Genomic DNA, 24,315 nt, shown 5'->3' with positions numbered 1-24,315 from the left:
TATTAAACCTCCCCATACACAATGTTAGTGGCAGCCCCATGGAAACAGTAATAGAATGCCTCTCCCTTCCTGACAAAGTGTTGTCAATGGTGGTGGGGAGCCTGAAGTTCTACTCTTGCCCAGCTGTAACAAGAAATTGTTCTCCCCAGAGCTGTTAATAAAGGCTGAATAACTTGGACTGCATCACCACCAAACAAAAACCAAGTGGTGGTGACCTTCCTTCTCTCACCAGAGTGGTATCAGAGAAGGCTTGCTAAAACATAAGATTTAAAAAAAATCCAAAGTAACATAATTCTCAAAGTGTCTCCAAATTTGGCAAATTACATAAATCTGCAAATTCAAGAAGTGAAGAAAATGCCAAGCAGGATAAACACAAAGAAATCCAGATTAAGACATAATAAACTCCTGAGAACTAAAGACAAATAATAATTCTGGAAGCAGAAAGAAAGGATACCATAAAAGTAACAGAAGAACAATCAAATGACAGCAGATTTCTCATCAGAAACCATGGAGGCCAGAAGGACAACATTTTTCAAGTACTGAAAGACGGTCAACCGAGATTACGAGTGCAGCAAAAATTCTTTCCACCATGTTTCTGCCCTTGTACTGTAAAGATACATTGGAACAAGAATATACATTGCTTGATATAAATCATGCTAAAATTCTTCCTGGAGATGAACCAAAAACTATTTGATGATAACACTCAATAATTAAAAGCAGCAAAACTGGAAGAGAAGCTAAAAGTGAAAAAATAAGAAGCGGCATGGGTTAAAATAGATGATCTAGTAAAAACTCCAAAATACCCAGTATGCAATGTATAAGTCAACCAAGTGCCTTCTGGTTGCAGTGGCGACAGATGGGTCTTTATCTGAAGATGTATGGATGCTAAGACAGTATTTTAAGAGATTTGTTGGGCTCAGAAGGATCGGAAGAACACTTCCTTCGAGCTAGCTCAAAATATCTATAACCAAGAAAACCCTGCATGCTTACTGCAGAGATGATGAGCTGGTTTCCTGGGATGGATACTAGCCTTTCGCAGTGGAATGTGTTAGAGCATGGGGATGCATTCTTTTCTGGATTCTGTAGAAATATATACTTTTTGTGCAGTGCAAATTAGTTGCACTCAAAAGTCAAAGCTTTCTCCAACTCAGTTCCGTAGGAATACCAAATTTCTGCATTAGCTCAAGATTAGGTGTTCAAACAGTAAATAGTGAATTATCAGATTCCATTTTCAAAATATTTCATCACATTTGTCAGGTACTGGTGTCATCACAACCCCAGTATATTCTTATGGAATAATATTTCACATAATCAGAGCTACAGAAAAGCAATCTGGTCTTCATCTTCATGTTCTACCAAAATAGAACTTTTGACCATTTAAAATGGATAATTCTATGATAATAATGCCAATATTTTTCATGTCAAAGGCGTATTTTAAAAAGTTTTAGATATTTAAGACTTTATAGCCTTAAAATTGTTTCCACATGATTGTTACAAACATTTTAAAAATAATCTTATAGAAATTGTTCTTTGCTTTCATGTTCTAGCACAACTCACTAGAAAAAGTGACCTGGCAGACCTCAAACACTTATCTTCAGGAGTATTTCTTTACTTCAGTCAATGACATGTATACTATGTCCTACTTCTTTTGTGCTGCCCAAATACTTCCAAGTCTTTTGTATAGCTCTATGATTCCAAGAGCGAGGTAGTGAGAGAAATGTATTTTAGAAAGATCTTTCTCTACTTTAACTGAAATTGGAACTTAAAAATTGTTTTTTATATTTCTATTTGTAGATTTTTAAAAACTTAGGCATTGTTGCCCTTTAAGAAGACACTTGAACATAATAAAAAATCTCTCAAAATTTCATATTTTTGTAGAAAATTAGAATGAGATCATTTTAAGTTAAATGAGTTCTTGGCCTAATGTAAACTGCTGTTGCCTTTAGATATAATTTAAAAAATATATATTGTATGTGCTGGCATTACCATGCTGTTCAGTTACTGACTTAATGTGATTCAAAGACATGAGAAGACGCAATAGTGAGGATGATTTCAAATGAATCTTTTTCTTATTTAAGTACAATTATAAACACCACGTAAGTGAAATACAGTATCCATGTTTTCATTGATCTTTCTTTTTACTTCTTTCTTTCTTTCTTTCTTTCTTTCTTTCTTTCTTTCTTTCTTTCTTTCTTTCTTTCTTTCTTTCTTTCTTTCTTTATTTTTAATTAAGTTTACTGGGGTAACATTGGTAAAATGATATAATACAATTATATAATCTTCAAATGTACATTATCATTAGACATCTGTATATTCTATTGTGTGTTTACCACCTAAAGTCCAGTTTCCTCAGCTACCATATATTTGATCCCCTTTACTCACTTCACCCTCCCCCAAACCCTATATTTGAACCCCTTTACCTCGTCTACCTCCCCCTCTTCCTCCACCCCAATAGTAACCACTAGTCTATAGTCCTCTGGTAACCACTAGTCTATATTCCATGCCCATGAGTCTCTGTTTGTTTGTCCTGCTCATTTGTTGCTTCTCACATATAAGTGATATCATGTGATTTTCAACTTTTTCTGTCTGGCTTATTTTGCTTAGCATGATTACCTTGAGGTCCATCCATGTTGTTGCAAATGGCAGTATTTCATCTCTTCTTATGGCTGAGTAATATTTCATTGTATATATGTACCACAGTTTTTTTAGCCAGTCATCTATCATATGACACTTTGGTTGCTTCCATATCCTGGCTACTGTGAATAGTGCTGCTATGAACATCGGTGTGCAAATATCTTTTCGGATATGGGTTTTCAAGTCTTTAGGGTAAATACCCAGTAGAGGGATTGCTGAATCATATGGTAGATCAATTCCTAGTTTTTTGAGGAAACTCCATGCTGTTTTCCATAGTGGCTGTACCAATTTACAGTCCCACCAGCAGTGTGTGAAGGTTCCTATTCCTCCGCATCCTCTCCAACATTTGTTATTACTTGTCCTGTTGATTATAGCTATTCTAACAGGTGTGAGATGGTATCTCATTGTGGTTTTGATTTGCATTTCCCTAATAGCTAGCGATGTTGAGTATCTTTTCAAATATTTATCGGCCATTTGTATGTCCTCTAGGGAGAAGTGTCTGTTCAGGTCATCTGCCCATTTGTTGACTGGATCGTTTGTTTTATTTTGTTGTTATTGAGTCATATGAGTTCTTTGTATATTTTGGATATTAGGCCTTTATCAGAGGTGTTGCTTGCAAATATATTTTCCTATTCAGATGGTTGTCTCTTTACCTTGTTGATGATTTCTTTTGCTGAGCAGAAGCTTTTTAGTTTGATGTTGTCCTATTCATTTATTTTAGCTTTTACTTCTCTTGCTTTGAGATCAAATTAATAAAAATCCTGTTTAGTCCAAGGTCCTTGAGTTTAGTTCCTATGGTTTCTTCTTTGCATTTTATTGTTTCAGGTCTTATATTCAGGTCCTTATTCCATTTTGAGCTAATTTTGGTGTGTGGTGATAGACAAAAGTTTATTTCATTCTTTTGCAGGTGGCTTTCCAGTTTTCCCACACCATTTATTGAAGAGGCTTTCCTTTCTCCACTGTATGTTTTTGGCTTTTTTGTCGAAAATTCTTTTCCCATATAAATATGGGTTTACTTCTGGACTCTCGATTCTGTTCCACTGGTTCGTGTGTCTATTTTCCTGCCAATACCATGCCGTTTTGATTACTGTTGCTTTGTAGTATAATTTGAAGTGAAGCAAAGTGATTCTTTTTTCTCAGGGTGGCTTTGGCAATTCGGGGTCTTTTGAGCTTTCATACAAATCTGATGATTTTTTGTTCCATTTCATTAAAAATGCTGATCAGACTTTGATGGAGATTGCGTTAAATCTGTATAATGCTTTAGGTAAATGGTCATTTTAACTATGTTGATTCTTTCAATCCAAAAACATGGAATATCTTTCCCTTTCTTTGTATCTTCTTCTATTTCTTTTAATAGGGTCTTGTAGTTTTCATTATATAGGTCCTTCACATGTATCGTTAAATTTATCCTAGGAATTTTATTCCTTTTGTTGCAATTGCAATTGGAATTATTTTTTTCATTTCTTTTTCTGACGCTTCATTATTATAGTATAGGAACACTATGGATTTTTGAACATTGATTTTGTATTCAGAAATTTACTATATTTGCTTATTGTTTCTAGTAGTGTTCTTCTGGAGTCTTTAGTGTTTTCTATATAGAGAATCATGTCATCCGCAAATAGTGACAGTTTGACTTCTTCATTTCCTATTTGGATGCCTTTTATATCTTTCTCTTGTCTGAATGCACTTGCTAGGACTTCCAATGTTATATTGAATAAGAATGGCGATAGTGGACAGCCTTGCTTTGTTCCTGGTCTTAGAGGGAAGGTTTTTAGTTTTTCGCCATTAAGTATAATGTTGTCTGAGGGTATGTCGTATATGACCTTTATTATGTTTTCCTTCTATACTGATTTTGTTATGTGTTTTGATCATAAATGGATGCTATATCTTGTGGAAGGCTTTTTCTGCATCTATTGTTATGATCGTATAACTTATTTTTTAATCTGTGTATGTGGTGTATCATATTAATCGATTTGTGTATGTCGAACCATCCCTGTGCCTCTGAGATGAAGCCCACTTGATCGTGGTGTATAATCTTTTTAATATGTTGCTGTATTTGGTTCACTAGTATCTTATTTAGAATTTTTGCATCTGTGTTCATGAGAGATATTGCTCTGTTTTCTTTTTTTTGTTATCTTTACTAAGTTTTGGTATCAGGGTATATTGGTTTTATAAAATGAGTTAGGAAGTATTGCTTCCTCTTCAATTTTTTGGAAGCGTTTGGGGAGAATAGGTGTTAAATCTTCTTTGAATATTTGGTAGAATTCACTGGTGAAGCCATCTGGCCCTGGACTTTTACTTTTTGGTAGGTTTTTTATGATTGTTTTCATTTCCATACTGCTGATCTGTCTATTTAGATATTCCAGTTCTTGATTCAGTCTAGGAAGGTTGTATTTTTCTAAGTACTGGTCCATTTCTTCTAGGTTATTAAATATGGTGTTATATGCTTTTTCATAGTATTCTTGTATGATCCTTTGTATTTCTGCGATGTCAGTCTTATTTCTCCACTTTCATTCATGATTTTGTTTATTTGTGTCCTTTCTCTTTTTTCTTTAGTGAGTCTAGCTAGGGATTTGTCAAGTTATTGACCTTCACAAAGAACCAGCTCTTTGTTGCATTTATTTTTTCTATCTTTTTTTTTGCTTTCAATTTCATTTATTTCTACTTTAATTTTGATTATTTCTTTCTGATGACTTAAGGCCTTATTTGTTCTTCCTTTTCTAGTTTTTTAAGATGTAGTGTTAGGTTGTTTATTTGGGCTCATTTTTGTTTTTGGAGATAGTCCTGTAATGATATGAACTTTCCTCTTATGACTGCTTTTGCCATGTCCCCAAAATTTCGATATGTTGTACTATCATTATCATTTGTTTCTATGTGTTTCTTGATATCTCTTTTCATTTCTTTTCTGACCAGGTTATTCTTCAGTAGCATGTTGTTTAATCTCCATGTATTATTTGTTGTTGTTCTTGCTTTCTTTTTGCAGTTGATCTCTAGTTTCAAAGCATTATAATCAGAGAATATGGTTAGTATGATTTCAACCCTTTTATATTTGTTGAGGCTATCTCTGTGTCCCAGTATGTGGTCAATCTTTAAGACTGTTCTATGTGCACTAGAGAAGAATGCATAAGCAGCTGTTTTGGGATGGTAGGCTCTGTAAATGTCAGTTAGGTCTAGTTGGTGTAATGTGTCATTGAAGGATGTTATTTCCTTCTTGATTTTCTGTTTGGATGATCTGTCCATATTCGACAGTGGGATATTTAGGTGCCATACTATGATAGTGTTTGGTATGTTTCTCTGTTTAGTGCTGTTAGTAATCACTGTACATATTTCAGGGCTCCCTGATTGGGAGCATAGATATTAATAAATGTTATGTCTTTTTGGTACATGATTCCCTTTATCATTATGAAGTGTCCCTCAGTATCTTTCTTTATCTTTTTCATTTTGAAGTCTATTTCATCTGATATTAGTACCGCTACTTCCACTTTTCTCTGAATGCCATTTGCTTGAAATATCATTTTTCACTCTTTCACTCTGACTATATTTGTCTTTGGAGCTGAGATGTGTCTACTGGAGGCAGCATATGGTTGGGTTTTGTTTTTTGATCCATTCTGCAACTCTGTGTCTTTTTATTGGTGAGTTTAGTCCATTGACATTTAAGGTGATTATTGAAATATGAGGTCTTCTTATAGCCATTTTATCTTTTGCTTTCTGGTAGCACAGTGTTTCCATTGCTTATTTGTCCTCGTGTTTCTGTTTTCTTTATTTTGGTTGGCTTTAGTGGGTTTTGCCTCTGGTCTTCTTGCTTTATGTTATACACAATGATTCTGAATCTTTGGCATGTGGTTACCATTATGAGTATGTAAAGAATAGATATATATATAACAGTTGTCCTTTTTCTTCTGCATATGCCTTATCTCCATTCCCCTTTGCAGATTTGAATCTTTGAATCCCCATCTTTTCAGTCACTGTTATCTTAATTTGTTCCTATGTATGCTGAAATTTATTACTATCTTGCAATAGTAAATATCTTATTGTTTAAGCCTATAATGTTCTGTCCTTAGTAAGGATTGCACTCCTTTGCTTCTATCTGCCTGCTATTCACCTTACTCCTAATTATGTGTTTTTGTTTTGTTTTGTTTTGTTTTTTTGGTCATTTGTTTTAGGTGAGCTATCCCCCTTTCAGTAGTTCCTTTAATGTTGGCCATGTATTGGAGAATTCTTGCAATTTTTGTATATCTGGAAAGGTCTTTATTTCTCCTTCATATCTAAAGGAGAGCTTTGCTGGATATATTATTCTTGGCTGGTAGTTCCTTTCATTTAATAGTTTGAATATTTGATTCCACTCCTTTCTGGATTGTAAAGTTTGTGCTGAGAAGTCTGATGATAATCGAATAGGTTTTCTTTTATAGGTTACTGTCTTCTTTTCCCTGGCTGTCCTGAGAAATCTTTCTTTGTCATTGATTTTTGATAATTTTACTACAATGTGTCTTGGTGAAGGCCTTTTTGGGTTGAGATAATTGATTGTTCTGTTGACTTCTCGAATTCCAAGCTCTAGCTCATTCTTTAGATTTGGGAAATTCTCGTTAACTATTTGTCTGAAAATGCTTTCTAATCCCTGCTCCTTTTTTTCTCCTTCGAGAATGCCCATTATTCTTATCTTTCCTCTCCTTATGGTATCAGCTAATTCTTGAATTTCTCTTTCATTATTTTTCATTCTTTTGTGTCTCTCTTCTTTCTGATTTATTTCTAGAATTCTGTCTTCAATATCACTGATCCTTTCCTCTATTTGGCTGACTTTATTTCCCAAGCTCGCTTTTTCATTTTTCATCTCTTGCAGTGTGTTCTTCATCTCCAGATGTTCTATTTGGTTCCCTTTGATGCTTTCAATCTCCTGGCTAAAAAATCATTCTACTCATCTAGTTTTTTCAGTTTTTGAAATTGTTGATATGAGTTGTTTTGGATCTCATTGAGCTTTTTCAGAAGTATCATCCTGAATTGTCTGTCATTTAAGTCTCATATTTCTATGTTGTTAAGCTTATTTTCTGGAGATTTTTCTTTTTCTTTCTGAGCTGCCTTGTCACCTTGGTTTTTCATGGTGTTTAATGGACTATTTCTCTGCCCAGGCATTAATGGAGGTGTATTACGCTTTTTTTTCCAGAAAGATTTATTATATAGAGGTTTCTCCTTAGCCTGTTGCAAAGAAGGCGTTTTTCTTTTGGTTTGCAGTAGGTGGTGTCTAAGCCTTTTCTATCTCTGCTTTATATAAAGTCTTATTAATGCCTTTTTTTTTCTTAAATTCAATCACTCTCACTACTCTCAGTCTCAGTCCCTATTAGTATTAGTGACAGTTTTGGCAGCATTTGCTCAGATTTCCCTGGCGTTCTGTGGTGATAGTTCTTGGAAGACATGGGGGGAGGGACCGTCTGGGTTGGGGGATAGGGGCTGAGGCTCAGCCTTGCGTTTTGCAACCATGGCTGGTAAAAATCAACTGTTGCTTCTCTGCCGTCCCTGCTTCTCTAATGTCCTTAGTTCTCTGCTTTCTGCCTTGAGGTCTGGGCACTGCCGCTGGCCATGTAGAGCTCATAGCTCTCCCAGGCAGGGCTTTTCAGGGAACTCAACTCACCTTCTCTCCTCCTCCCTCCTCCTACATGGAGCTCCGGCTGTGAGAAGCAGCTTCTTTTTTTCTCCCAGTACCGCCCTACTCCTGCCATTCTAACCTGTGGCAGCTCTTATGTGCAGATCCCATGCTCAGACATGCTGGTGTGGAGTTTGGGTGTTTTTTTTTTTCTTCAGGTTGGGTGTTTTTTGTTGAGTTTTAGATGGTCAGCTTATTGTTTCAAGGGGAGAGTTCAGGGGATGGCTCTCACTTTGCCATGTTTAGGAATGCAAAATTAGTGATTTGACATTTATATATCTTACAAAGCACTCACCTTGATAAATCTAGTACCCATCTGAGACCATACATAGTTATTACATTATGACTATATTTCCTATGCTGTATTTTACATCCCCGTGACTATTTTTATAACTGACATTTTGCACATCTCAATCCTTTCCCCTTTTTTACTCAGTCCCCAGTCATCTGACAACCATCTAAATGTTCTCTGTACTGATGAGTTTGTTTCTGTTTTGTTCATTCATTTTGTTTTTTAGATTCCACACATGAGTGAAGTCATATGATATTTGTCTTTTTCTGTTTGACTTATTTCACTTAGCATAATAGCCTCTAGGTCCATCCATGTTGTTGCAAATGGTAAGATTTCGGTTTTTTTTTTGGGGGGGGGTATGGCTAAGTAATATTCTATTGCACATATCACATTTTCTTTATCCAATAGTCTATCAATGGACACAGGTTGCTTTCATATTTTGACTATTATAAATAATGCTGCAATGAACATGCTGCATGTGTCTTTTTGAATTAGTGTTTTGGGTTTCTTTGAAATAATACCCAGAAGTGGAATTGCTGGTTACCTCTTTGTCTCTTGTTCTAGCCTTTGTTTTAAAGTCTATTTTGTCTGATATAAGTATTACTACCCAGGCTTTATTTTGTTTCCATTTATATGAAATATCTTTTTCCATCATTAACTTTTAGTCTATGTGTGTCTTTTAATCTGAAGTGGGTCTTTTGTATGCAGGAAATGTATATGGGTCTTGTTTTCTTATCCATTCTACCACCCTATGTCTTTTAATTGGAACATTTAATTCATTTACATTTAAAGTGATTATCGATAGGCATGTAATTATTCCCATTTTGTTATTCATATTTTTATTTTTCTTAAAAAGTCTCTTTAACATTTCTCATAATGCTGGTTTTATGATGAACTTGTTTAGCTTTTTCTTGCCTGGGAAGCTCTTTATCTTTCCTTCAATTTTAAATGATAGCCTTGCTGGGTAGAGTAATCTTGGTTGTAGATCCTTACTTTTCATCACTTTGAATATTTCATGAAAATCTCTTCTGGCCTGCAAAGTTTCTGTTGAGAAATCAGCTGATAATCTTATAAGAGCTCCTTTGTAGGTAACTAACTGCCTTTCTCTTGCTGCTTTTAAGATTCTCTCTGTCTTTAACCTTTGCCATTTTAATTATGTGTCTTGGTGTGGGCTTCATCTTGTTTGGGACTCTGCACTTCCTAGACTTGCATATCTATTTCTTTCATCAGAGGTTCTTTAAACTATACTCTTTTTTCTTTTTTGTTATTCTGACTGTTTTCCACTACCGTGTGTTCCACAACACTGATTTGATCTTCTGCTTCATCTGCTTTGTTATTGATTCCTTCTAGTGTATTCCTCATTCAGTTATTATATTCTTCATTTTTTGACTGTTTCTTTTTTTTTTTTAATAGTTTTTATGTCATTTCTTACGTTTACTATCTCTTTGTTAAAGTTCTCACTAAGTTCCTTGAGCATCTTTATAACCAGTTTTTGGAACTCTGTATGTGGTAGATTGCTTGCCTCTGTTTTTCATTTAGTCCTTTTTCTGGTATTTTCTCCTGTTGTTTCATTTGGAACATATTTCTTTGTTTCTTCATTTTGGCTGCCTCTCTGTTTGTTTCTATGTATTAGGTAGATCTGCTATGTCTCCCAGTCTTCACAGGGTGGCCTTATGTAGTAGGCGTCCTATGGGACCCAGTGGTGCAGTCTCCTTGGTCACCTGAGTCAGATGTTCCAGGAATGTCCCTTGTGTGGGTTGTGTATGTTCTCCTCTTGTAATTGAGCTTTGATTGCGTTTGGCACATCAGTGGGTGCGAGTGACACTCAGGCTGACTGGCAGTGAGGACTGGCCATGTCCAAGGGTTAGCCCCACTGAGTGGGATTCACCTCAGTGGGCTCTGGTGCCGGCTGAGACTTTGGGTGTGCTGCTTGTGGGGCTAATTGGGTGGTGCTCTGTTGTGGTCTGAAGCCAACCTCTGGGTGTGTTGGTTTTGGGGTTTCTTGGGAGGTGCTCCCGTGCAGGGCAAGCTCAGCCACTGTCTGTGACTGTCTTGGGGCTACTTGGTAGGAGCTACAAAGCAATCTGCAGTTGCTCACTGCCTGTACTAGATCTAGAGGTGCGTGGAAGAGGCCACGCTATGAACCGAGGCTGGCTGCCACCAGTACAAAGCCTGGAGAGCTCAGCAAAAGGCCCAGGGCATCCCAAGGCCTGCTGCTGCCTGCCAGGCTGCCCATAAGGCTCAGCCACTGCACACCTGAGGTCTGCAGATCCCTGAAAGTTGTCCAAGTAAGTCTTCAGTGTTGGCCAACCCCAGCTACCTACTGGCCCCCACCAACCACCAAAAATGCTTCTGGCAGTGTGTGAGTTGGGTGAGGGTGGGGTCCCAGAGAGTCACCAGGGTGGAGAGAGTATATTTCACCAAGCCAGTGCAGATTCAGATTTGGCCATGTGGGGTGGGGTTCAACACAGGGATAATGGTGGCTGTCCTTCCAGTCCTCATCCTGAAGCCACACAACCTAGTCTTCCCCTGTATGTCTCTGGCACCTTCCAAACTGCTGTCCCTCTGCCGGAATCCAAGGTGATTGCCTACAGGTGAGTCTGTGCTCAGTGTCTTTAAGGGGAGGTCTGGGTTTCCAGCTCCCTTCTGTTTCACCGACATGGTCAGATTCCCCAGTGATTTTTACAGCCAGATTTTGTGGGAACTCCTCTTCCCGGCACTGGAACACTGGGTTGGGGAGCCTGGTATAGGGCTGGGACCGCTCACTTCTCGGGGGGCGGGGGGCACTCTGTAGCTGAGATATCCCTCTCAATTCTCAACTGCTACACGTGTGTGAAGTCAGCCTGTTTCACGTCTCTGCCCTTTCTACCAATCTTGACATGGCTTCTTTATATCCTTAGTTGTAGAAATTTTGTTTAGCTAGGCTTCAGATAGTTCTCCAGGTTGATCGTCCTATAATTTAATTGCAGTTTTAATGTGGTCATGGGAAGAGTCAAGCACAGCATTTACCCTCTCCACCATCTTGACCAGAACCCCCTATTTTGAGGTATCTTGTAAGAAATTGAACTCTACATCAGATAACACTCCTTGTTGTGTTGCTAGGGGATTTTTCCACAATGAATTGCTAATAGCATTATTTTTTGTTTTCCCATTCTGGCCCCTTAGGTTTTTTCTGCTTTAGAAAATTCTTCAGATCAGATCTTTTTGGGGTAGATGATGTGTGAGAGAAGACAGAAAATCTTGTTTGTTTGTATGTGACTTCATATAACTCCAGAAAATGTCTCATATCCACCAGAAAGGAGAATAGTCCTATAAACCTGCACAGGTAAGCTTCTGTATTGTTTACTTTTGACCTGTGGGTAAGCTTGGTGAAATGGAGCTGCAAGCTATCTTTGTATCTATGTCTAAATATTTAAAATACAGTGAGGTAAAGGTAAATGTGTCTCATTTACCTTTACCTCACTGTATTTTAAATATTTTCCTAAGTTGGAAGAAATTAATAAATTATGTTGTCAAGACTCTTAAAGTGAAGGAGTTCTGATTAATTTAGAGAATTATAAGCGTCTAATATAAAGAAACTCTAGGATTTCTAAAGAAAGAGACTAAACTTCTAATACTCTGAATGCAGCCTTTTTAGGAAAATAAAACTAAAACTTCTCATAGAAACATTAGTTAGAGGGATTTTTATATATGAATTTAAGGGTTTATAATTAATATGGACCTGTGAACAAATTAGAATAATTTTGGTTTAAAAAGAGCCAGATGTTTCTTCCTGAGTTTTATCAGTACAGAATATACTGTAAACATGCATTCTATTTTTTGTAAGACTTGGTATGTTTTTGATCACCAGTTCCAATGTGTGTTTTTTCCCTCATACATCCAAGCAATTCTCAGACATCAGCTGGGTGTCTTACAATTTAATTCAATTCTGACACCATCTACCCAGAGATAGCATCAGATCCAACAGATTAAGGCTCAGTCCTATAAGACTAACCCCACTAGTTGCTAGTTGCAAGTACAGGTTGTTACCTGTACTTCTGACCCACTGGCTAGAGATCAGAGGTTCCAACATCCTTCTCCCCACTCCTTGGGTTCAATTAATTTTCTATAGAGGCTCACAGAACTCAGAGAAACATTTTACTTACTAGATCACCATTTTATTATAAAAGGATATATAACTCAAGAATAGCTAGATGGAAGAAATGCATAGAGCAAGGTATGGGGGAAGGGTGTGGAGCTTCCATGTCTGCTCCAAGCACACCACTTTCCCCAAATTTCCAGCATGTGTTCACCAACCTAGAAGCTCTGCAAACCCTCTCTTTTTATTTTATTTTTTTAATGGACTCTTCATTCCTAGTCATGGTTGATTAAATCATTGGTCATCGGTTACTGATCCAACTTCCAGCCCTTCCTCACTCCCCCAAGGTCAGGTGGTTGGACTGAAAATTCAACCCTTTGATCACATGGTTGGTTTTCCTGGCAACTAGTCCCCACTCTTATGTGGGGGCTTAGTTAATCTAAACTTCTGGTTTTACTTAGCTAAATTATATTACTTCCATATGCTTAACACTATGAAAATTTAACATTATGTGTTTAATGCATTGAATTATACTTGTGAAAAACTTTTTATTATCAACAATAATTGTGTTGCTCTGTAATTAGTTGATACATAATTTCCAAAGGACTTAGTTAACTTTAAGACCTAGAATTAATAATACAATGAACCAATTGTATTTTTTAGCATGAGCACACACATATGCACGTCATTACTGATCTGTTGACTCACCTCACTGGCATGAAGCAGAAGCTGGACGTGCAGTTGCTTTGCTGTCTCCTGGATTTTTTCTTTAGTTCTTCTTTCTTGAGTTACAGATGTGTGTTTTGCTCTATGACAAAGGGTCCTGGCTTCTGCAGGACACCTCTGTCACCAAGGTAAGAGGCATCAAGAATGGATACAGGTTTTGGTCTGTCTTTATGAGGTCTTAGCTCTTGCTCATGTGATTGTGGACCTGACATGATAGCAAGGCAATGATAGGAAAATTCTCCAACATAGGTATGCTCAGAAGAACAGCTGGTGTAACCTAGAATTCACCTCTGCTTCATTATACAATCATAATAAATTTACATTGCCCTTTTGATCCCTGTTATGGACAAACAAAGTGCATTATGGGTATATGCATGCTCAGATAGAAAAAAGTTATATAAGAAACTTATCTGTTAATCAAGGCTTATAAGGAATGGGCCATGGAGGAGGACCAAAGCCTTGCAGGCAGAATAAAAGAGCCTGAAGCAGGCGGCTTCATGGCTGGCCTCTCTTGGCAGCCTACTCTCCCTTCTGAGAGTGTACTTTACCTTACAGGTTGACTGCTCTTGGCAGCCTACTCACCTGTCTGTGAATGTACTTTTGCTTTCAATAAAACTAGCTTGCTTATAAACTGCTGTGGCATCTGTCTTAAATTCATTGTTGCTGGATGACAAGAACCAAGGACTGGGAGTTCCAGGACTCCCCAGAACCAGTAACAATAGAAAGTAATAAAAGAAAACCCTGAAATGAGAGTTTGGAACTTCTAAGAAATCTAATGTTTTACATAGATAATGAAGAAGAAACGACTTTTCTGATGTCTCTATCAATTGTCATGGATTAGACTTCTGTGAAAGCAATTTCACTGACAGGTGTGGAAAACTAGCTCAACTTTCGCCTAAAAAATTATGGATCCAGCTGTTAACATAATTGTGCTTTTCTACACTAAAATGACATTAAATCAGATAAGCTCTATAGTTGAAACACTTAAGTTTGGAGTCCTTTGAGTGACTATTTTTCATGCAATGGAAATAATATTAAAATTGCAAATTCTTATTATAATTTATATTATTTGTCCTAATAGCAAAAATGTATTCAAATGCATTTATTGAGGTATAACATATATACCAAAAAGCGCAGAAATCACAACTCTACTTCTCAGTAATTTATCACAAAGTGGATATGCCCTTGCAACAAAAACACAGTTCAATAAAATAAGATGAAACTAGCAACCCAGAAGCTCATCTCCTGATAGCCCCCGACCATTACTTATTTCATCTTGCCAAAGCTAACTATCATTTAGTTTTTAACACTACAGAGTAGTACTGCCTATTTTATAAATTTGTGTATTTAGAACCAGTAAGAATCATTCTGTGTCTGACTTCTTTTCCATTGGCATTATATTTCTGATGTTCATCCATGTGGTTTCATGGAACAATTCATTCATTTTTGCTGCTCTGTGGTATTCTATGTACGAATACACCACATTTATCAATACTGCTGTTGATGGACAGTTGGTTTACTTTCAATTTGGGGCTATTAGCAGTAATGTAGCTATGACCTTTATTGTTCATTTCTTTTGGTGCACATGCATAGATATTTTAGTTAAGTATGGACTTACAAATCAAATAGCTTGGTTTTTATATGCAGTCATAGTGACTGCATATGCTCAAATCTAATACATGTCACTAAAAAGTATTCCAAAGATGCTTGACCAATATGCAATTCAACCACCTGTTTAAGAGAGTTCTAATTAGTATATATCTTCTCTTCTTTCTGGATGTCCAGAGTAGAAACCATGATAGTCATAGGTATTCTCTCTACACAATACTGGGAATTACTTGATTGTGTCAGTCTTTCTCATTTTAGCTATTTTGGTTATTTGGTGGTGGTAGTTCGTCTTTATTTATTTTGATTTTTTAATTATTAAAAGGCATGAGCACTTTTTTATATGTGTTTATTAAAAATTTATATATTGTTTTTAAGCATCTGCAAACTTTTACACATTTTTTCCTACTGTGCTGTTAGTCTTTCTAAATGATTCTGAGGAATTTTAAAAAATAAATTCTTGATATAAATTCTTGAGAATTTTTCAGTTAAATGTAAAAATATTTTCTCTCATTCAAAAAATAGTTTATTAATGGATAATCTTTAGATATTTAGCTTTTAAATAAGATAAAAAAGTGATCGAACATATTTGTATTATGTATATTTTTGCCTCTTATTTTCATGTTATAGAATGTGTCTGACTTTGGATTACATTAATGTATCTGTTTACTTACATTTTTTAATTTAAGAATAACCTGAAACTTACAGAAAAGATGTATTAGAAGTACAAAGGATAGCCATGTTCCCTTTGGTCAGATTCACTTATTGTTAACATTTTATCCTGTTTTATCATTTGCTCTCTCTATACACATTTTTTTTTCAGAAAAATTTGAGAGTAAATTGCACATGTTATACTTTTTTACCTCTAAATACCTCAGTGTGCATTTTCAATAATTGGTATTATTTCACATAACCATGGTATAGTTATCAACTTCAGTAAAGTTAACATTGATGTAATACTTTTATCTACTCTACTTCTTGTATTCTACTTTTGAAAACTTGAACCAATAATGACCTTTATAGTATTTTCCCTTTTATGTAGGATCCAATCAAGGATCATATATTGTATTTAGCTGTCATGTTTCTTCAGTCCCTTTTAATCTGGAATGGGTAGTCAGTCTTTCTTTGTCTTTTATGACATTAACATTTTTGAGAAATTCAGCTCTTTTGTTTTTATAGTTCTCATTTTGAGGTTTGTTGACTGTTTCCTCGTGATTAGATTCCAGTTATGCACTCTCTAATATCTTTCTCATGGTATCGCACCTGGGGCACATAATGGCCATTTACCCCTTGGCCATTATATTCATTTTTAATCAAAGTGTTTCCCATATATTATTATATGATTATTTAAAATGATTATATTATTTTCCTTGCAATTGCCAATTTTAACATGCAATCTATAGAGAAGATATTTTAATACTATGCAAATATCCTGTTCCTCATCAAAATGTACCCTCTTAGATTTATCATCCATTGATGATTTTTGCCTGAACCAATCTTTATTGTGATGGCTGCAAAATGATTTTCCAGCTTCACTTTTACTAGTTTGCATCTGGCATCCTGCTGTAAGCAAAGGCTATTTTCTCTTGTATATTTACTTCTTATTATCATGAGAATTCATGCAGTATTTTTTTCAGTGGTTTAATAATTCATTACTGTCTTGTTTTGGTGCTCGATTGTCCCAGATTTGGTCAGTGAGGGCTACTTCAAGCTTGCTCCTTTGCCTTTGTGACCTACTCTCATCATTTTTTTGAGTACTACCTTATTTTCTGGAACAAAATGTTTCAGGGTCTTCTTGTAACTGCCTTCCCTCAGATCTGGAATCAGCCATTTCTCTGAGGAACACTGGTTCCTTTTAGTGGAGAATGGTATCAGAAATTAAGATCTGAGCTCATTGTGACTTGGGTGTTTGCTTCTAGCCTCTTTAAATGAACAAAGCTAGGAAATACATGTATGTATATAAATCTATAGATATACAAGTATATGTGTTCACTTTTGCCATGTTAAGAAAGTGTAAATGGGATATGTGTGGCTGAGATCATATTATGTTTGTGAGCTTTGCTCATCTGCTAAATTGCTTGTGTATAACAGAGTTTTCGATCACATGTGTTCCAGTTAATTACTTTGGTTAGAAAAGCTGTGATTAATATGAATGTTTGAAAGATTATATTGGAAAAATAGTGGCAACAAAACTGCAGAAAAGACTTAATATAGCAAGCCTGAGATTAGAATCTTAAGAAAGGCCTGACAAGGTTAGCCCTTGGTTGGCATGTAGAAACTTTGACTTCGGATGGTTCTCAGCATTTCTAGAACTGATAAGAGTGGCCATTGTGCCTAACCTGTTTATACAAACAATGTGGTTTATGCTAAACACTTGCTGTCCTTCTGGAAATCTGCAGTTTGAGTACACTCTAGAGAAGGTGCCTATGTGACCAGCACCTTATAAAAACTTTAGGTACTGAGATTCTAGTGAGCTTCCTTGGTAAACAACATTTCACATATGTTATCACAACAATTAAGTATGTTCAATTAAGTATGTTCTATACTCCTAAAGTATACTAGGAAAGGACTCTTGGAAACTTGCGCCTTTTTTCCTCCAATGTTTGCCCTGTGTGCTTTTTCTCTTTACTAATTTTGCTTTGTATCTTTTCACTGTAATAAATTACAGCCATGAGTGTGAAAATATATTGAGTTCTGTGAGTCTTTTTGGCCAAAAATTGAGCCTAGCAGTCATCTTGGAGACCCCCAAACATGTATGTAAGAGAATGGGATGTTTCTTTTGTCTTTTTGAGAGTAATTTTGTCTTAAAGTGCAAGGTCTGGTTGTTCCAGAATGTGAAAACAGAGAGTAGAAGACAAAACTGGAGTGGATACAATAAGTCTTAAAAGTTTCAAGGGAAAATGAACTTTATTTGTGTTTATCATAGCTATAAATATTAAAAAGAAGCAGTAAAACATGTTAATGTTTTGACAAAAGTTGGCTTGATTTTGATGGGTTTATTCATCATTTGTGAAATATTTAATTCTAAATATTATATTACTATAACATTAGAATTTGGTTATATCTTTGCTTTAGTCTGCTCTTAACAAGAGGAGGTGAAACTTTGACTATTTACTATCAATTAGGGTCAGACTCTGTGAAGTCATTTGTTGACTTGTAAAAATACAAGAACCAAAAAAATCCTGATAAATTGCAAATAATTTCTATTTGGTAGGAAAGATAGCTCCAAAGGTCATGGTTTTATTGTCCTGTAGACAATATTGTCTAATCTAGCAGTCTTATCCCAGCATTCTTTCCTTCACTGACTATATACGCACAAGTTTCTGATATCTTTGAACCAGCCTTACTAGCCTCATAGTTCCCTCATTAATGAGTTCAATAATTTTTTGACATGTTTACTATATGAGTTATATTTTTAACTTTTAAAAAAGTATACGCTGACACATCTTACCTCCTGGGTTGAAGAAAACACAGCAAAATGTAATGCCTCATTTTCTGTACTGGATACTATAAACTGCTTTTGTGGTAAGAATGTGATAATAAAAACAAAAATGTCTACTAATTATACACTATGAAATAGTGTATTGTGTGAGTGTGTGTCTTTAAGAGCTTTTAATTATAGCTTTGAAATCTAGACAAGCAATGGAAGAATATAAAGAACTCTATACAGAAGGGCAAGAAAAAGAAAACTTAATCGAGCACCGTTGTCTTTTCTCTGTATTACTGCTGTAAACTTCCGAACTTGCTCCTGGCCATCAATTTCACCCTTTTCCAGTCTCTTCTTGATATTGCAGTCATGGCGATAGCTCAAAAATGAAAATTTGATCATGCTACTCTCACTCACCAAAAATAACAATTCAAAACCTCCCATATCCTTCCATATTCATATCCTTCAGGATTAACTCCAAATTAACTCACAAGGCCCTTCGTGATCTGCCCATTAATGAGCTTATCTTAAATTTTCACCGCTGCCATTCTTGTTTTCTATGCTCTAGGCACGAAGAGCTAAACCACACATAGTTCCTAAAACACACCATCCTCCATCTCACACATTGCTCCTTCTGCCTAGAATATCATGCCCTCCCACCTAATTTCTTCACTGTGTAATTCCTTTTCCTTGGTATCCAAGTGTAATGGCATCTTTCTGGATTTTTAAAATGCCAACTACTCTAACCACAAAAGGCTGTGTTCGTTTTCCTTCTTGTGTGTTTTTATAGTGTCTTATGCATTACTTGAACTTATAGTATAAGTTCAAGCACTTATGCCATACTGCAATTGCTTGTACTCAGTAATATCTCTTAGCTAAGAGCAGGGACTGAGGTGGCTCCATAGTGTAGTGGTTAGCACGTGTGCTTTACATGCGGAATGTCCTGGGTTTGCGCCCCAGGTGGAGCCACAGACCATACCCTGGGTGCACCAGGGCCCCCGGGTCCATGCCACAAGCATGTCGGGGGAGACACCCTGCCTTCAGAGATCCAGTTCTTAAGGGGGAAGCAGCCACATCTATAGGTTAGGGGTGAAAGTGGGAGTGGGAATTAAAGAGGGGAAAAAAGAAGAGCAGAGACTGTGTATTAGTTATCATTTTATCCCCAGCATCGAGTATATAGTACCTGGCACAGAGTAGTTGCTCAAAAGTACTTACTTAACAATTCTGGGTGTAGACAGGGAATGACCATGGGAGCAAGATGCTGGAGTAAAAAGAAGTGGTCATTAAAACTGAGGAGTTCTCACAAGAAAAAAACTTTGTAACTATGTATGGTGATGGATGTTAAGTAGACATATTGTGATGATCATTTTACAACACATACAAATTATGTTGTACACCTGAAACTAATATAATGGTATATATCAATTATACTTCAATAAAACAACTGAGTTCAAATAATTGTAAGGTCAGGATATTAGAGGTGTCATCCACATGGGCTCTGACATCACTCAGAATGATATTGACAGGAATGTCAAAAAAGGAGGCCAAAAAGTTCAAAGAATATAGAGGAGTGAACAAGGAGTCAGTAGATAATGGTAAAGAGGAAGAGAAGTGGTAGAGTCAGAGGCAGTAGCCTCAGAGAAGGTGTTTGTATATGAAGATTGATGAGTTTCAAAAGGCAAGGATGTTGTGTCATCTACTAATCCTATAATGTATAGAAAGTGGGAGAATGAGCTTCCTTTCTTGTAGAGAGCAGTAAAGAAGATGGCATTTCCCCACTTAAGGATGGGTGGGAGCATATGACCTGTTTCGGTGAATAAAATTGTATGTCAGTGCAAGACCCTCTAGATTGTTCCTTTTCTTCTAGCATGGTGAAAGCAATGAGATGGTGGCTGCTTCATCAGCTCGGGTCCCTGAGTGGCTGTGATGAGTTCCTTGCCAGTCCACAATGAATAGGTCACACAAACAAGCATTACTAATTGGCATTCTAGTGAGAAGGCCAAGGCAAACGATGGCATTGCAGTGGTTAGCTAACTTCACAATCTAGTTAAGCGATAGGGAAAATCTCGGATATCTTTCTGTAGTCTCACTGCAGGGGAAAAAATATCATACAACACCTCCTCTTTCTCACATGTTTATCTCTTCTTAGGACTCTTACTGCTATAGGATATCTGGGAGTGGATGTGGTTAAGCTCCCCCACCATCAGGCAAACCCAAAGAGTTTCCTTCTCCAATTTTCAATCACGTCTATTACAGATGACATAAGGGGTCTCAAACCGAGTAACTACACATACATGGTTCTAAATGTAAAGGAGATGGAATTAAGGCAGGAAGAATGGCAGAGATGGTCATCAGCAGCTTTTCTGTGGAGGGCTTGCGGGATCTTTGTTTCAATGTTTATGTCTACATTCACACCAAGCCCTTTGAAATAAAATCCCTGAAAATAAAGAGCCAAGTTCTTCAATCCTTTTAGGTTACCATAAATCTGAAGGAAACTACAACTCCTGAAGAGGGACAAATAAGCAGAGTAATTCATGTTCACACTAGTTATTTTCTCACTCTACTGCTTTCCAAGTCTATAGAAGGCAGAATACCCTCATTCTGTACTATCTTAGTTAAGTACAGCCTCTGTCCCTCAGCATGCTTTCCCTTCTCCCCTTCTTTCCTACTCTTTTCAGAGTACCCAATTCTTTTGGACATATTGATTGGTTCAGAGATGGGTATGGGATCTAAATCATTCAATCAGAATCCACCCTGAAACTTTTAATGGCACCATGGATAATCAAATACTCTGTTCTCTGGAATCAACAGCTGTCAAAAGCTGCCAATGACCATCTCTGTCATTCTTCCTGCCTGAGAATGGAGCCAATCTGAAGGAAAAGAGCTAAGATAACTAGAGAATGATCTGATAACATCTTTTGAGCACTTGAATGCAGTCATATCTGAAGCTATATCTAACCCTTAAACTCTCTAAGCTCTTTTTGTTTAAGCTTGCCTGAAATGGGTTTTCACAAATTAAGAGTCCTAGATAACCCAGTAGGTTTAACTCACTAAAACATGGGATGCATGAATCGTAAGACTGGGAATTGAGTTGACTATACATAAAATAATCATGTTTTGGTATGCCAAAAGTAACATTTAAGATAGTAGCTGCTCTTTATCACCTTGGAAATGTAGCTATTGATGAGCAAAGACTCCCTGCCAACCCACAGTGGACAGGTAACACAAGTTATTATTAAGAATTGGCACTCTAGTGAGGATGTGCTTTATATATAAATAAATAACTAAACAAATAAACAAATGAATAAATAAATAATAAATAATTTAAAAATAAATAAATTACATATATATATAAAAATACCAGAGCATGACATTGAAGAAAATTATCATCATCATAATTCTGCAACATGATTTAATGCTTACAAAGCATTTTCACGTGTCATCTTTTAATCTCCACTGAAGTCCTGTGTGTGAACATTTCCTTAGGTTTTGGCTTTCTAACAGTGTGTCACTGATCTTTGGAAAACAAGTGATTTTTGGGGAAGATGGGGAGGAGGGGATTGGATAGATTTATTTATGCTGAAGTTTGCTATTCAATTACAGTAGACATGTTTGTTTTATCTGCCCAGTATCCCTGAATTTCTTTTAGGGAAGCAGCCCTTCCTTTCTTCAGTGTAAGCTGTTTGAGAGGGATGAACATCACCCTCTCTGGCCCCAGGGTTTTACATGGGAGTCAGTTCTGGTCAATGAAAGGACCCCAATTCAAGGCAGTAGATGGTTTGGTGATCAGCTTGACTCAAGCAAATCCTGGAGATTTTACTGTAGTTGTTTCAAAAGAGGTATTCTTGGGACTATAAAAGCTAAGGATCATACTAGCTTGGAATTGCCAGTAGATAGATTTGTCATCACTGCAGGAGACGGATGAAAGTATAGCCAATACAGAAGAAGTAGAACAAAGATGGAGGTAAATGGTCCACATCTAGCAATGCCTGAGTATCTATCTGGTTTCACCTCATAGATTCCTCAGATATGTGAAATTTTCTGACATGATGATAATGTATATGGGGGAATTGGCAAGAGTGGGATGGGGTGTGAGGTATGCACATTTTATGTATAGTCAAGTCAACCTACGGGCAGATTATCTGGTTTATGGATGAATAGAGGTTAAAAGATAGGCTATGTTTTAAAAAAACATAAAGAACAATTCAGTAAAAAACATCTGATTTTTAAATTTTTTTGAGGGCATTAATTGGAATGACAAGGTAATCCACAGATGTCACATTATACATATTACCACAGGGGAACAACACCTTTCCCCCTTTCCAATAATACCTATGGTGAAGGTCAGCTCAATTGGCTCTAAATCTCCAGTCTGTCCAGTTGGGACCTAGAAAAGAATTAGGTAAGGAGAAGGCAAAAGCAGGGGAAAAGAGCTTCCAACTTAAGTCCGGTTGTAATATTAAAAAAAGTGAAAATGTGAAAAAATTGTAAGGCCTTTAATACATAATTGGACTAGTAAATTGCTAGCAATTTGAATAAGGATTGGTATTCTTATATTATTGTTTTTATACTTCTAGGTGATATTGTCCTCCCAAAACCCAAATGTAATTTAAAATTTATACTAAATCAGCTTTTTACCCTATCTTGCCTAGTTTTAACTGTACTTTTTATATGAAGTTTGTTCTTCCCTCTCTTTTTTCCACCATTGTTCCTAAGTGAGTGGTGCCTGTACTTGACCTGAGGATGCTAAGCACCATTAAGTAGAAACATCTTTCCTCTACTCTTTAATCTCACAGATACATGGGCTGTGGAAGGTATTCCCTAATCTGTGACACCAAAAGTTACGAAGCCCAGATGAATAATTAGAAATGCGATTGGTTTCCTGAATAATATGAAGATATTTTATGGTTGGTCTTTCTTTACCTCTTAAAATATGCTTAAATTTGGAGAATTTTTGAGCAATTTACAAACATTTCTGACAATATATAAATAACATCTTTATTGACAGTAGGCCGGAGTAAGAGTAGTCAAATTTAGTTTATAGGTAACCAAATTTGAAAAGCAGAACACTAAAACTTCCAAGATTCATGTCAGGGTACAAAGACACAGCCTGAATGAACACCAGACATAAAAAGAACATATACTGAAATACATATAAAGGGCCAGAGTTCTCAGTTAAATATAGAGCAAATACTTTAACACTACTTAGACTGCAATTAGATTATAAACTTGAGTCTCTGGAATTATCATGCAGCTCCTGGTTAAATGGTACTCAGAGGAAAAAAAGTAGACTCCTCAAGGTCTAAAGGAGGCTGTGTAGGGAGTGACATCAGATAGAAACAAGTGTAGAAAATGAAACCCCTTCTCTATGATGACCTGGATAGGATGGTCACAAGTCTTGATTGGTAAAGAAAAGGTGTGGAAAATACACACATTCTTAATTTCTACTGATGCTTAGCAACTTACTATAGACTAAATGTTTATGTCCCTCCAAAATTTATGTTGAAACCTAATCCTCCATGTTACGGTATTAAGAAGTGGGGCCTTTGGAAGGTGATTAGGTCATGAGGGCAGAACTCTCGTGAATGGGGTCAGTACCCTTATAAGAGGTCTCAGAGATCTCCCTCGCCCTTTCAACATGTGAGGACACAGTGAAAAGATGGCTATGAACCAGGAAGCAGGCCCTCACCAGACAGTGAATCTGCCATGTTCCTGACCTTAGACTTTCTAGTCTCCAGAACTATGAGATTGTTTAATGTTGTACGCAAGTCCCTCAGTCTATATTTTGTTATAGTCACCCAAATGGACCTATAACACTTCATTAAAATGGGTATGTACGTGTGCGTGTGTGTGCGCGCGCGCGCGCACACACACACACACACACACACACACACACACACGAGACTCTATACATAATT

Source organism: Pteropus medius, unplaced genomic scaffold (assembly GCF_902729225.1).
Source record: "Pteropus medius unplaced genomic scaffold, Ma_sr-lr_union100, whole genome shotgun sequence".
NCBI lineage: Eukaryota > Metazoa > Chordata > Mammalia > Chiroptera > Pteropodidae > Pteropus > Pteropus medius.
This window is presented reverse-complemented; position numbering follows the sequence as displayed.